Below are 12,360 nucleotides of genomic sequence, written 5' to 3' on the forward strand. Positions count from 1 at the left end.
GCTAGTTTCTCAGTTGTGTCAACTCTTTGCAAGCCCATGGGCTTCATAGCTCGCCAGGCTCCTCTGTCCATGGGATTCTCCAGGCAAGAATACTGGAACGGGTTGCCAAATCCTCTAGGGGATCTTCCCCATCCAGGGATCAAACCCGTGTCTCCTGCATTACAGGTGGATTCTTTACCTTGATGGTCTGAACCACCAAGAAAGTCTTTACAAGGGGGGAGGGTGAGGTGCATTTTGAAGAAGGGCCCTTAGTTGGCCTGGGAGAGGCAAGAAGGGTCATGGATGGCTTCTTCTGAGGAGGGGCTTTGTAGTTGTGGGAAGTTGGGCTCTTAGGGCATCACATTGGCACAGTTGGAGGCTGGGTGTGTGGAAGGCCCGACTAGTACTAGGGAGCCTGGTTATGGGACTGCACGCTGCCCTGGGAGACAATACTGGGTCCTGAATGAGAGCAGGGTACCTGGCTCTTCTCCTGGAGAGTTCAGAAGTGGAATCACCTAGCTTTGGTAATTGGTTGGAGGTTCGTGGGTACTAAAATTGAAAGAAAATCCTAAAATGACTAATTGGCTTCTGACTTTGGGCAGATACACAGACACACACACACACACAAAAAAAAAGCCAGTTTTGGGGGAAAGATTACACATATTATTAGTAATTTTGCAAATCAGTAAAGCTATAGGGAGAGCTCTGTATCACTAATGCTATTCCAATTTTTACACCACACTTTTCCTTCCTCCCCATCAGGATCTCATCCCCCAAATCACCACATAAACAAAAACACAAAAGAATTGCCAACATCTTTCACAGAAATACACAGAATTGAAAAGCAAGGTTGCACAATGAAGTAAATTAGCTATTCCACTCCAGAAGCAATGAAAACAACACAATTTGAGAAAAGGAAGTTTCAGGTCTATAATTGCTTCTAGTTGTGTAATCAAGGGCAGTGATCCTAATACAAATATGTTTTTTAAAAATAGAAGTAATTTCCCTGGCTTTTATCACCAGGTTATTTAGTAACTTGTTTATTTACACCTTTAACAAACTATACTGCAGCGGTCACTGAAACTTTTTGACACGCGGGACTGTTATGCCCGATGTCCGAATCCCCGAGCGGGAAGAGAGAAGGCTTCCAAGACAATGCAACTTGCAAAAAGGGAAGTTTATTGCTGACTGGAGTCAGGGCTCCTGCCGCATCCAACGCAGTGGTGCGGGGTCAGAGAGCCCCAAGCCCAAGCTCTTACACAAATTTATAGGGTGAGCACACGCCATTCGTAGTTGGTTTAAGTGGATTGGTTACAAGTTTGCAAAGCAATTTCATTGGTCAAAACTTTCACACGTGCAGGACTTTCCCGGGGGTTTCCACCCCGTTCCTAATTTCCTAATTGGCAAAAGCGGTCAGTGTTTAAGCGAAAGCTGATTGGTTGTATCCAGGTGGCCTGATAATCTTACCACCCAGAAGTAGGAAGGCCTGCTCCTAATCTAAGCTGCCTGTCATGGCATTACTTCTGCTTGCCTCACCGGGACCAGTTTCATGTAAGATAATTTTTCCATGGGTTCCTTGGGGAGGGGTGGTTTGGGGATGATTCAAGTACATTACACATATTGTGCACTTTATCTCTATTATTGCATCAGCTCCACCTCAGATCATCAGGCATTAGATCCCTGAGGTTGGGGACCCCTGCTGTAATAGATGAATTCAGATCCTTAGTTAAAAGGAATAGAGATGGGGAGGGGAAAGGAAGATCATCCTCAAGTTCAGCTAAATCTTGAAATTAAAAAAAAAAAATACCCTAAAGGGTTAATTGCTTCATAGTCATCTTGTGTGCACAATGTGCATCCTTGAAATGATTAACAGGAGGGAAAGATTGATGGCAGCCCGTAACACTGCCTTTATTTAGAAAGCATTTGGGGCAGACTGTATATTCAGTCTTAAAAGAGTTACTAATCAGATTCTGGTTCTGGGAGCTGTAAGGACGTGGAAGCCCAGCCCCATCACCTGAGTGGTCATTAGCATTAAGTTGCACCACGTCCCTTTCTCATTTCACAGTTTATAGACCCTTTAGTTCCAGCTCAGCAGTCTTGGAGGGAAACTATTCAGGTATTCATATATGCCAAATCACACCAGGTACTCTCAGAGGAAAAACAGTTCTTTGATAGAACTTGGCAAGTGAATTCTTGCCTGTTGAAATACACACCAGTGTTCACGTTAACCCAGATGTGGTCTTAAAGCAGGTCCTCTGCTTTCCTTCCACGTTGTGATGAGGACTCTGACCCTTGGGTGGCTACCTTGAAGCCATGCGCTTTCCTTGGGTTGTTTGGGAAATGGCATGGGCTCTGCAATGGTTGAGACCACTCACCTTGGTAGCTTCTCCGCTTTCTTCATAACTTCTGTAGATGGGTGCTGCTGTTGCACTTGGAGGGAGAGATCAAGAGGGAGACTTTCCTACTGACTTGATCCATGATGTGAGAGCATACTTTTCATATAAGTAATTGTTCAGTGCATTTGCTTCTCTTTTTTATTTATCATTAGAATTATTTTTTAAAATATTTATTTACTTATTCGGCTGCCCTGGGTCTTAGTTGTGGCACTTGAGTTCTTCAATTTTTATTACAGCATGTGGGATCTTTAGTTGCAGCATGCAGACTCTTAGTTTCAGCGTATGGGGTCCAGAGGCCTGACCAGGGATCGAACCTGGGCCCCCTGCATTAGAAGTGCAGAGTCCTAGCCACTGGACCACCAGGAAAGTCCCATATTTGATTATTAAATTCTTCCACCTGCACGGCTGGGCAGCTGGGGAGGATGCATTGCAAAATGAGGTCTGATGATACAGCTCCTACTCTCTGGATTCTGTCAGAGGCCAAGTCTGTCTAGCAGTACATGCGCCCTCTTTGGTTGAAGGATCTGAGTTGGCTTAGAAGAATTCATATGTGGGAACGGCTGCTCTTTCTGACAGGAACTCATCTCTCTATGCTTCGAACCAGACAAAGCAGACTTCTCTCCAGGACAATGTTTGATTAGGAATGTTTCCATCTCATGACAGGCTGTGCTCTTGGGACTGAAAAGTCCCCAACTTGATTTGGGTTCTAAAGACTTAATCAAGCATCTTAAATGGGATTACACACATTCCTGAGGCATGTGAAGTGAAACAGGAATCTGCTCCAACATTCTCACTGGAAGCAGGTGAAAGCTTTTTGCTGCTGCTGCTGCTGCTAAGGTGCATCAATTGTGTCCGACTATGTGCGACCCCATAGATGGCAGTCCACCAGGCTCCTCCGTCCATGGGCTTCTCCAGGCAAGAGTACTGGAGTGGGTTGCCATTGCCTTCTCCAGAAAGCTTTTAAACAGCCTTTAAAAGAAGATGCCAGGTGCCCAAGGGCTTCCGAGGTGGCTCAGTGGGTAAAGAACCAGCTTGCAATGCAGGAAATGCCAGAGATATGGATTCGATTCCTGGGTCAGGAAGATCCCCTGGAGGAGGGCACAGCAACCCACTCCAGTATTCCTGCCTGGATAATCCCATGGACAGAGGAGCCTGGCGGGGTATAGTCCCCGGGGTCACGAAGAGGAGGACATGAATGAAACAGCTGAGGACAGCACAACCAGGTGCCCAGACGCAGATGAAGTGACCTTCCTGGGGGGGTTGGCAGGCAGAGGGCATGAACGGAATCACAGATTATACGTCGGAGCCAGACTGAGATGGTTGCTGGCCCTGGAGGAATTGTTGAGGGATCGCTTGTCAGTGTTAGGCTGTGTGTCCAAGTGTCAGGCCATGAAAAGCCTTGGTCCTAGGTAATTTCTGGATGAGTGAGTGCAGAACCTATCCTTCTGCTGAGTTAGTGGCAGTCACTGTTTGGTTATCAACTCCTGGGTTGAGGTGGGGAGGAGCAGAGCCTTGGCTGCTAAACAAAGGGAAATAAAACAACCCACTCCACTGAGAGCAGATGACCTGTCTCTGATGTGTACTCTGGGTCATAGTGGGACAGCCTTCAGATTAACTGCAAGATGTGTTATTTCAGGTACTGCAAAAACTTCCTTCTAGAAAGCAGGGCTTGAGTTTGCGCAAACCCCTCAAAGAATGTGGTTGGTTTGTTTTCTTCTCCCCACCTCAGGGAAGTCTGTCAGTGGCTCTGTGACACAAAGATGCTTCCAGCTGGGGAAGGGCATGTCTGGGAGCCAAGAGGGTGGGATGGGGGATGGGAATGGCTCCCAACGTCCCTCCTCGGTGAGGCCTTTCATGGTTGCCCCACCCTAGGCACGGTCTACCCCATGATCCTGACACAGTATTCTGATCTAGTTTCATATGTATTACAGCACTTAACTTCTTATCTAAACTTACCTTCTTCACTGAAGTATTTCCTAACTTAAGGTCATTTCCCCACCCAGAATGTAAACTCCAATGGAACGAGGACCCCATCTGTCTTCTCACTCCTCTGTGCTCCCTCACTGGACAGTTCCTGGTCTATGGCAGGGGCTCATAACTATTTTTTGAATGAATGTACATACACACTGAGTGTGAATATTCTACAGAGACTCATACTTAAAAAAGTTTTTAGACATCTGGATTACAAAGTTGACAAACATGAATCATTTGGTTTCGAGCTTTCCAAATATAGAAGATAACCACAAAATTCAACTTACTCTGAATGACCTGGAACATCACCATGAAGGGTAGGGGGCGGGGAGGGTGGCTGGACTGCTCCCTGAAGGTGGAGAAAGGGGTCATGGTAGACAGTTTCACTCCTCCCCAGGGCCTGGCACTTAATAGAATTCAATTAATTGCTTTGCAGATGCTGATCAAGTTCTCTTCAGAGACAGATATAGGTTTCTTGTTTTTTTCAGAGGTTCTTCATTGGATGGATGGATAATAGATGGTGGATTATGCATAGATGGGAAGAGAGGCCCATTTCAGGTTATAGGGCAGCTCACCTAATGGCTTGAGAAAGCACCATAGTCTCACAACAATAATTCTCTCAAAAGAGCTTGTAGACCGAGGGAGTAGAGAAAATCAGAAACTGGCCCTTCATTCCAACTAATTCTTAGTGGCAGGCACTTAGGGTTTGAATATTCATCCTTTAGTAGGTTGAATCTTGACTCAAAAATGCACATGTATCATTCCAAGGAAACGTTTTTAGTGCTTCTTCACTGCACTGGGTGCTGGATGTGCATCAGTGAAAAGGACAGATGTGGTTTCCGTCTTCTCTGATATTTCTGCAGTTAAATAAGATATTTTATGAGAAAGTGCTTAGTACAATGCCTGGAAGCTAGTATGTGCTCAATCAGTGTTGTTATTATTGTTCACTCTCTCAGTTGTGTCTGACTCTTGGAGAGCCCATGGACTGCAGCACGACAGGCTTCCCTGTCTTTCACCATCTCCCAGAGCTTGCTCAAACCTGGAGCTTGTCCACTGAGTCAGTGATGCCATCCAACCATCTCACCCTCTGTCGTCTCCTTCTCCTCCTGCCTTCAGTCCTTCCTAGTATCAGGGTCTTTTCTGATGAGTCATCTCTTTGCATCACGTGGCCAAAGTATCGGAGCTTCATCCTCAGCATCAGTCCCTTCCATGAATATTCAGCATTGATTTCCTTTAATATTGACTAGTTTGGTTTTCTTGCAGTCCAAATGACTCTCAAGAGTCTTCTCCAAGACCGCAGTTCAAAAGCATCAATTCTTTGGTGCTCAGCTTTATGGTCCAATTCTCACACGCATACATGACTACTGGAAAAACCATAGATTTGACTATATGGACCTTTGTCTGCAAAGTTATGTCTCTGCTTTTTAATACACTGTCTAGTGTATTAAATAGCTTTTCTTCCAAGGAGCAAGTGTCTTTTAATTTCATGGCTACAGTCACTATATGCAGTGATTTTGGTGCCCAAGAAAATAAAGTCTCTCACTGTTTCCACTGTTTCCCCATCTATTTGCCATGAAGTGATAAGTATTGATGCCATGAAAAAGTGAGAGAATGAATGATAATAACAAAGCTATCTATTTCTATGAAATCACCTCATTCAGTGTTTACCACTCTTTTGTCATTTTCATACCATATCATGAGTTTTAGATCTTCCCAAGTGGTTTAGTCAGAGGTAAAGAATCTGCCTGCCAATTCAGGAGATGCAAGAGATGAGATGCGGGTTAGATCCCTGGATCAGGAAGATCCCCTGAAGAAGGAAATGGCAACTTGCTCCAGTATTCTTGCTTGGGAAATCCAATGTATGGAGGAACCTGGGAGGCTACAGTCCATGGGACCGAAAAAAGTTGGACATGACTGAATGATTGAGCACACACATATCATGACTTTTGCCTTATATATAAGTAACATTACCATTATTTGTTGAATATTCATTCTTAAAGTATAATCACTTGATTTTTGCTGTAGAACTGTATCTGAAATGAAAACATCCTATAACTACTACAAATGGAAAGCCATTAAAACTTGCTATTAAATACATGTACCTGTGCAAATACATAGAATAGTAAAAATAAAACAGTGATGCCATTCAGTTATAGCCAGATATTCCTGCTTGGGGACAGTTCTGAGCCTGAGGGTTTTTGTATACAAGAGAGCTTAGCCAGTGTTAGGCAGGTGTTAAAGACATGCTAGTACCCAACTGAGAATTTATCTAGTACAAAATATATATAATGACAAAATGCCACTTAGAATCAAGGAACTCTTTCAATGAATGTGGATTTTATTAAATGTAACTATTGGCCATAAGGCCTTGAAAAATAGCAATAGAAAAATACCCCTAAAGTATGCATATAGCCCTTTGACAAATGAATGCTTGGTGGATATATGCATTGGAAAACAGGGACTTGGTCTCTTTTGCAGCTACAGTATTAGTCTTCTAGGGCTGCAAAAAAAGTACCACAGATTGGATGGCTTAAATAATAGACCTTTGTTTTCTTACAGGGCCTTCCCAGGTGGATCAGTGGTAAAGAATCTGCCTGCCAAGGCAGGAGACACCAGAGACGCAGTTCCATCCCTGGGTCAAGAAGATCCCCTAGAGAAGGAAATGGCAACCCATTCCAGCATTCTTTCCTGGAGAATTCCAGTGATTGAGCAGCCTGGAGGGCTACGGTCCATGAGGTTGCAAAGAGTTGACACAACAGCATGCACACACATACACATTTTCTCACAATTCTAGAGGCTGGAGGTCTGAGACCAAGGTGTCAGCATATTGGTCTCTTCTAAGACCTTTCTCCTTTGCTTACAGATGGCCATTTTCTACTTGTGTCTTTATATGGTTTCCCTCTATGTCTGTGTCCAAATTTCCTCTTCATATAAGGGCACCAGTTATATTGGATTAAGATAAGCCTAATGACTTCATTTTTATTCAGTTACCTCTTAAGAAATCCTATGTCCAAATACAGCCACACTGTAAGATGCTGAGGGTTAGGACTTCAGTATGTGAATCTGGGGTGGGAACAGTTCAGCCCCAAACAAGTTGTATCCTTCCTAGCATCTAGAACTGTGCTTAGCACACAGTATATGCTCAGTAGATGTTTGTTGAATGGGTGAATAGAGATTGAGTGGATGGTCCTGCAGCCCCTGGGGATCTATGATATCAGAAGAGTCTATCAGCTTAATACTGTTTAATCTGTTTAGGAATTTTTTTTCCTAATTGCCTGTGAATAGTTAGCAGCTTCACGTCCATAAAGAAAGCTACTCCCAGTGAGTTCACAGCAATTTGAAGGACCTAGTCTTGCCCACTCATTTCTTTCATTTCCTCGTTCACTCATTCATCAATAAGTGTGTATCTAGAAGGGATGACTAATAATTGGTCCTGAACTCTTTCTCGTGTTTTCATTCCCTTGGTTTCACCTCTGATTATGTCATAAGTCTTGGCCCACATGCAACCCCAGGAATCCCTGACAGATTATCTGTTTATCTGCAGACTAAGATCCAGCCAAATTAGATTCCAGGGGGCCCCACACTTGTCCATCCAAACTATATATTAGAATCACTTGGGAAACTTAAAAGAAATTTTTTTTCCATTGCTTAGCTTCAGCCCAGACTCATTGAATTGGAATCTCTGCAGGAGGGGCCCAGGCATCAGTATTTTGTCAACCTTCCCATGTGAACCCACCGTACAGCAAGCCCTGAGAAGCAAAGAAATCCACGTCCCTTTGGAGAACAATCAGATCATGTGATTGTAAATAAGAGGTCCCCATACTCTTCATTTACCTAAAGATGTTGCCTTCCTGCTTTTTTTTTTTTTTGCCTTCCTGCTTTGACCATCCTTTTTAACTCTCATTTTCCTGCATGAAGATACTCTTGTTCATACATTCAACCAAGACTCCTTGAGCACTAATGTAGAAGCCATCGGGAGAGAAATATAAACATGAGATGATCTGTCCTATTAGAAAAAAAAAAGCTTACAATCTTGTAGGAAAATCAGACTTATGAGTATTTGCTGAGTATAATAATGCTATTCACTCATGTATTCACTCATTCATCAACTATTTTTGAGTCTGTTGTGTACCAGGCTTGGGGATACAGAGCTGAGCAAGAGAGCCAGTTCCCATCCCTGTGGGGTTGACAGTATGGCAGGAAAGAGAGAGGTTAAACAATAGTAAGGTGTGGTGTATGTTAAACAGAGAATAAGGTAACCAGGGATACACATTAAGGGACTTGCCCTAGTTTAGGGGAGAGGGAGCATTTCCTTGAAGAACTCATATAAAAACTGATTTCAGGGAATTACCTGGGGGTCCAACGGTTAGGACGTCAAGCTTTCACTGCTTAGGGTTTAATCCCTGGGCAGGAAAGTAAGATCCCACAGGCCATGTGGCACCACCAGGGGAAGTGTGGGGAAAGCTGAGATCTCAGTGATGGAAAGAAACCAACCAGACTAGCACAAGACTCCTGGGGACAAAAATCATGTTTATCTTACTGACCTCCCAGTGCCTGGCTCATGCAAAGTTTCAGTAAATCTGTTGAATTAATAGCAAGTGAGTGAATGGTGAAAACCCTCGGGGAAAGTTTAGCATGTCTGAAGCAGGAAGTGTTGGAGGGAAAATCTCAAAGTTTACAATGGAGAGGTAGACAGGGGTTTGATCAGGAAGTCCTGTAGACCATAAAAAAAGGTTTGGACTTTATCTCGGGGTCAAGGGGAAGCCACTAAAAATTAGGCAGAGCAACAACCGACCAGATTTGTGCTTTATTTATGCTTTGTTGTTATTTTTAAGTTCTACTTATTTTTTATTCATGGCTGCCCTGGCTCTTTTTTACTGCAAGCGGGCTTTCTCTGGCTGTGGTGAACAGGGGCTACTCTCTAGTTGAGGTGTGCAGGCTCAATAGCTGTAGCACAGAGGCTCCAGTGCCCCTTGGCGTGTAGAATCTTCCTGGACCAGGGATCGAATCTGTGTCCCCTGCTTCGGCAGGCAAATTCTTAACCACTGGACCACCAGGGAGGTCCCAGATTTGTGTTCTAAAAGCATCCCTTTGGCTGTGATGTAGGATGGGTCTGGAGGGGGAGAAGGTGGTTGGCGACCAACCGTCGTGTGATGGGGCAGGAGTGAAGGTGGGCTGCTGTAGGGAGTGGAGAGATGAGGATTATCCAGGCAGGATGCACTGGGTTTCGAGGAGGATTTGGGATGTGGGAGGAAGAGAAGTGAGCCCTGGGCAGGTGGTTTAGGAAGCTTACAGATGGTGACACCATTCAGTGAAGCAGGAAGTTCTGCGGCCAGAGAAGGCTTGGGGTTCAAATGCAATGTTTGTCATTGGCTGTGCTGAGTTTGAGCCACCCATGGGCCACTGAGGCAGAAGTGTCTGACAGACAGCTGGGGGGAGGGTGGGGACGGATAGAGAGTCCAGCTGAAGCCATGGGAGAGGTGAGGTCACTGGGAGGATTGTGTGAATGGAGAGAGAGACAGACTGTTATTTCAAATTTTGCACCTGCCTTGGGTGGAGACCTGCACAACCCTCCCTCACATGTGGGGTGCTACCTAAATTATACACTGACTTTGTGGGACTTGTTAAAATCCTTTGATTAACACACAGAACTGCTACCACACAGCAACACAAGAATGATGCCATCTGGCACTTGTAAGCTGTGCAGCTTTGGGGAAATTCCTTAGCCTCTCCGATTCACAGTTTCCTAACCTTTAAAATGAGTGAAAGGGTTTACTTCATGGGGTTGTTGTGAATGAGTTACTCTATGTAGGCTCTTTGGACAGGTGATGGAACATGCTAAGCACTAGCTAAAAGTTATCCTCAATGACTTCATTATTGTTGCTATTTTATCCTTCCAGTTTGTCTGCGCAGCGGGAATCAGTGACACCATTTTCAGGAAGAAGAAACCAGCTTAGAGAGGGTAACCAACTTGTCTAGGAGCCACCCCAACGTGGAAGAACTCTTGGTCATAAGAAATGGCAATCTACACCATCTCACTGCAGGCTGATGGATGGTCTCATGGAACCCTAGCATATGCTGTAACTGTGAATGTCAACCAGGACTTCTTACTTGTGAACAAGAGAGAATGCAGCTCCTGTTTTAAAAGAAATAAAGTGTAAAGGAAGAGTGATGGGGTGCATGCATGGCTGACTGCAGATGGGGTGAGGCCCCAGGCTGCCTGGAAAGACAAAAGGAGGAGGGCTGAGCTCCAAGAGCCCGGTCAGGCAGCCACTGTTCCGTCGACCGGGGTGAGCGGTCCCTGGCCAGCCACTTGCCATTGTGTTTGTTCAGCTCCGGACTTAAAGCCTGCACGTGGAGGTCCCTGGGGTGTGCAGAAGCATCTTGTTCCCCCACTAACACGGTGAGCCTGGAATGACTTACCCCTGCAGTGACTCACAGAGGAGACAGGTCACTCCTCCAAAGGAAACAAAGACGTAATTAGGAAGGCGATGGGCGCTGGTTTGTGAAAACGTGCAACCCTACTCTTCGCCAACTCTTCAACTACCTGCAATAGTGGTTCAATTCTTTGACGTCTCCATACCCAGCTCGGGGGGAGCTGGCCTAGTCTGGGGTCACTCCCAGTACCAGTGGTCTTCACAGACCCTCGCAGCTCAGCAGGACAGATATGACAGGACACTCGTCCTGTGAGACCAGAGGCAGGAGGGAGCCCGCCTTGGCTGAGGCAGCCCTGGAGATATGGGGGGAGGAGGAGGCTGGGGGAGGGGTGTGCGCAGGATGTGGGACCTGTGAGAAGATGTACAAAGTGAATGAAGGCCCAGCTCTGCCCCAACATGCAGGCAGGTAGCTGCGACTCTGGTTCCTAGGGTCTGAGGCGGTGAATCCAGGGACGGAGGAGAGAGCTGGAGCCCAGAATGAGGGGTTAGAACTCAGGAGGGGCCCGAGGGACATCAGCCCAGCTCCCTCACCATGGACTCAGAGCCCCCGGGATGCGGAGCCTTCCTCGCTGGGTTGTGACAGAGCCTGGACCTGCTCATTGGTCTCTGTGTTCTTTGCCTGGGACACTCCTCACCTCATATACCATCTCCCGTGTTTTATTTTAGAATAATGCTTTATTCTGAGCTTCTCACCCAAGTAGAGGGAAGGGTGTGATCTTCCCTGGGAAGGCTGTGGGTTTGGTGTCACCTTGAATTCTACATGTGTGCTGGGCTTGTAACTCAGTTGCCAGGCCCCTCTGTCCATGGGATTCTCCAGGCAAGAGTGCTGGAGTGGGTTGCTATGCCCTCCTCCAGGGGATCTTCCCGACCCGGGGATCAAAGCCGCGTCTCTTATATCTATCTCCTGCATTGGTAGGTGGGTTCCTTACCCCTAACGCCACCTGGGAAGCCCCTTGGATTCCATAGTTATTTGCAAATGTGAGTCATTGACTGTGATGTTTCTTTTTCCTCTCCAGTGAACAGAGAGAGTGGTCCAGGCCCGTTACAACTCCTCTACATGCTTCAGGAGCTATCCTGTGAAGCCTATTCTTGTGTCTGGATCATTTGAGGCTCTGAGGAAAACCTTGCAGGCCCAATGTGACTCCAGGTCTATCTGAGAGAAACAGAAATTTGGACATCTGGAGAATCTAGAATGTGACCCCAAGGGTGAATTCACCCAGGAGAGACTGGCTCCCCTCCCCAGCCAGGGAAGACCATACTAGGGGATCCCCTGAGGTTTTGCTGAAACTGAACATATTTAGGGGCTAATTCACTCCAGGATTCTCCTGAAGGTAATTTGTAAGTCTCTCTTTTCTTTTTTTCTTTTTGAACTTTAATATTAGCATTTATTTTTTTTTTCATTTATTTTTATTAGTTGGAGGCTCATTACTTTATAATATTGTCGTGGTTTTTGCCATACATTGACATGAATCAGCCATGGATTTACATGTATTCCCCATCCCGATCCCCCCTCCCACCTCCCTCCCCATCCCATCCCTCTGGGTTTTCCCAGTGCACCAGCCCTGAGCACTTATCTC

General features: G+C 45.7%; 1 non-coding gene across 1 annotated transcript; it reads right to left on the bottom strand.

Moving 5' to 3' along the window:
- Positions 1 to 2,668: 2,668 nt before the first annotated feature.
- TRNAR-UCU (transfer RNA arginine (anticodon UCU)) lies at positions 2,669 to 2,746 on the bottom strand. Its single transcript has one exon. It is a non-coding gene; the product is annotated as a tRNA-Arg (tRNA).
- Between the last annotated feature and the right edge of the window lie 9,614 nt (positions 2,747 to 12,360).

The sequence above is a fragment of the Muntiacus reevesi genome, chromosome 16 (assembly GCF_963930625.1).
Source record: "Muntiacus reevesi chromosome 16, mMunRee1.1, whole genome shotgun sequence".
NCBI lineage: Eukaryota > Metazoa > Chordata > Mammalia > Artiodactyla > Cervidae > Muntiacus > Muntiacus reevesi.